At 46.0% G+C, this 3,009-nt stretch overlaps 1 pseudogene; it reads left to right on the top strand.

Moving 5' to 3' along the window:
• The first annotated feature begins 2,032 nt into the window (after positions 1–2,032).
• On the top strand, positions 2,033–2,553 carry LOC101530512 (translocon-associated protein subunit beta-like; annotated as a pseudogene).
• Positions 2,554–3,009: the final 456 nt, after the last annotated feature.

Raw genomic sequence — 3,009 nt, 5'->3', positions numbered from 1 at the left:
GAGCACAGAGGTGTAACATGTGGCCTGTGCCAGTATTGCTGGGAGAAGCTGAACAAGCAAGCAGGAGTGGAGAACATGGTCACAAGGTTATGGTTTCCTCAAAGCCCAGTGCAGAAGGTATGGCTAACAAAGCATAAAGTTCTGCTCACTCAGCTACCCTAACTTATGCTCACACCTGCATCGTTTGGGCAGCTACCTACTCCCTAGCATCCCTGCATACTACCCATTGGCCTGCTATGGGTCTCTATTCATTGATCCAACCAGGGCATACTTTTTTCTGTGGCTTGGTTCTGAGGTGACCAAAATGGTTGTGGCAGAAGCATCACCCTAAAGAGTCTTAGAAGCTAAAAGGAGAGGCAGCCACACCAGCACCCCAGTCAGCAGACACTGCCAGAACAGAGGCATGGCCCGAGGCTGGGGCGCAGGGAGAGCTCTGGATCTTGCTTGAGAGGAGGGCTAGAAATATAGGAGGCAACGGAGGGAATTGATTTCCAGATAAATGGAGACTGGGGGTAGCAGTGAGTTGGCTAGAGAAGTACAGTAAGAAACCAGAAAGGAGAGCAAGAAGATTTACATGGAGAGAAGGGCTCAGTAATGAGGCTCATCCTGCTGGAACATAACCAGATTAAGTCTGATTGGCCTCTGACAGGAGTCGGCTAGTTGTGACAGGCAGAATCCTAAGGTAGCTGCACCTCTTACCGACCCCCACCCCCTACGTTGATGATACATTTGCCTATATAACCTTCTCAACCAAGAGTGGGCAGGATTTAGGAATGTGATGCAATTTCACTCCCATGATGAAATGACCTGATTTGGTACAAGGGATTTTGTGAATGTAACCAAGGCCCCCTAATCAGCTGACTTAGAGTCAATCAAAAGGGAGGTCTGCGCCTTTAAGCAGAAACCTGTGTGATGTGAAACACGTCAAGAGATGGCCTCAAAGAAGCAAATCTGCTGTGAAGTAGAGAAGGCCATATGTCAGATAACTGGTTGACCACAGGACTTAACCTAAATTCTGCTGATAAGCAGTGAACTTGAAATAAAACCCCCAAGCCTCAGTGCAGATTGCAGCCCCACCACCACCAACACCTTGATTTTATGTGAGACCTTAATCAAAGGATTCAGCTAACCTCTTTCTGGACTCCTGGACCATGTGAGTGAGATAATCAATTTTTGTTGTTTTAAATGTATTAACATTGTGATAATCGTATAGTGTAGGAAACTAATAACGGTAGGTAAGGAAATATGTAGGTGTTGAAGACTGAGAGCAGAGAGTCCAGGAGAATCCAGGAAACAAGAAAGCATCCTGGTGAACTTAGGTCATCCCAGGAGAAGCACTGGGGGGAAAAAAGTCATACAAGTGCCTCCCTCAGGAGAGCACTGCTTGAATCCCTAGAGATTAGATGCCCCTAGACATCAGATACCCCTAGAGATTAGATACCTAGAGATGCTTCTGCCCAAGCATGCCCAGGTGAGTGGCTCTGGCTGCAGCTCCGTGACTGCTGCCCAGCAAGAGGCTGCTGAAGAGAGTAGTAACATGGGCCCAGGGAGGAAATTCACACCCTGTTTCATTTCTTCCCACAAAACTGAATTTCAGAACTTAGCTGTTTGCTAAAACTTCCTTCCTGGTGCTTTCTCCCAAAGGCACAAAAGTATCTCCCCTCCCCGTGCATCCCATTTCTTTCAAAATAGTGAACAGATAAAACCACTGTTAGTTTATCTCTCTCCCCACCCCGAAAAAAAGAGCCAATGTTTGATCTGTCTATCCTCTCACACTCCTCCTCTCCTTTTTTGATTAATATTGTTTAGAAAGGTCTCAGCAGTTTTTCTTGTATGGGTGAATCATTTTGATAATTGGATCATTAAAAAGAATTCACAGGGACTAATTTTTTAAACACTGAAATAATTAGGGGTTACATAGTGTGCAGTGAAAGAATAAGTAGTTTTCACTTAGAAACCCTTTACCTTTTCTTCTGAAATATAATCTCCTGTGCACAGTGAGCCTGAGGTTTAGTGGGTGGGACCAGGAGAGATGAGCCTGTTGGCATATTTGGTGTTGGCTCTACTTGCTGTCACTCAAGCAGAGGAGGAAGCCAGATTCTTGTCCACCAGATCACAGCTAAACAGCTTAGCGGTAGGGAGTTAAGACCTGACCTTACAGTACAACATCTACAGTGTTGGCTCAAGTACTGCATCAGTTGTGGAATTATACAATGCTTCCTTTCCTCCAAAAGACTGTGGCATTGTCTCTGAAATGTTCAGTATTTCAAATGGGACCAAACTTTTCCTGCTAGCCGCATTTCCCACATCACAACACTACACCTTCTCGGGGCTGGTCATTTCAACTTCACTTCAGCAATGATGGACCTACTGTGAATGGTTCCACCAGCGCACCTGCACAAGGAGGAGTTCCTGGCCCAGCAGGAATTTGATAAGAGATTCTATCCCCATTTTCTGGACTGACCAACTTTCTGGGTCCTGGCGCTTCCTTCCATCAGCATCCCCCTGCTGTGGTACTCCAGTAGGAGGAAATATGACACCCCCAAAACCTAGAAGAACTCAGTAGAGCTTCCAGATTCCAAATGATATCTCAAATACAACCTCATTTCCTTTAGCACTTGGCTACCTTCTCTTGGATCCTCCCCCGCCATCTACCAGAGGGAAGGACTGAACCCAGAAGTCTGTGAGAGCATCCCTGGCTTCATTGTGAAGCCATACAAACAAACAGGAATGCCTTTGGCAGCATGCTGGAGCAAAGGGGCCCTTTTGTGTGCCCCTGCCAACACACATACGCACACAAATGTGGTTCTGTTGGTATATTGTTGACAGTGTGAATTCTCAGGAGTCCAGGAGTGAGACTTCGGAGATCACCCAGTATCACCTCTATCAGCCACTTTACCCCCTCAGTAAAGGAAGATGAGATGGAAACTGTGGGATTTTTGGTGCCCAGTGTTTATTCTGGGTTAGCACTTTCCAAATGAGGTTTTCTAATAATAACAAATGCCACAC

This window comes from Ochotona princeps, chromosome 6 (genome assembly GCF_030435755.1).
Source record: "Ochotona princeps isolate mOchPri1 chromosome 6, mOchPri1.hap1, whole genome shotgun sequence".
NCBI classification, from domain to species: Eukaryota; Metazoa; Chordata; class Mammalia; order Lagomorpha; family Ochotonidae; genus Ochotona; species Ochotona princeps.
The sequence above is the reverse complement of the archived record's forward strand: the minus strand, read 5'-3'. Positions and strand labels throughout refer to the sequence as shown.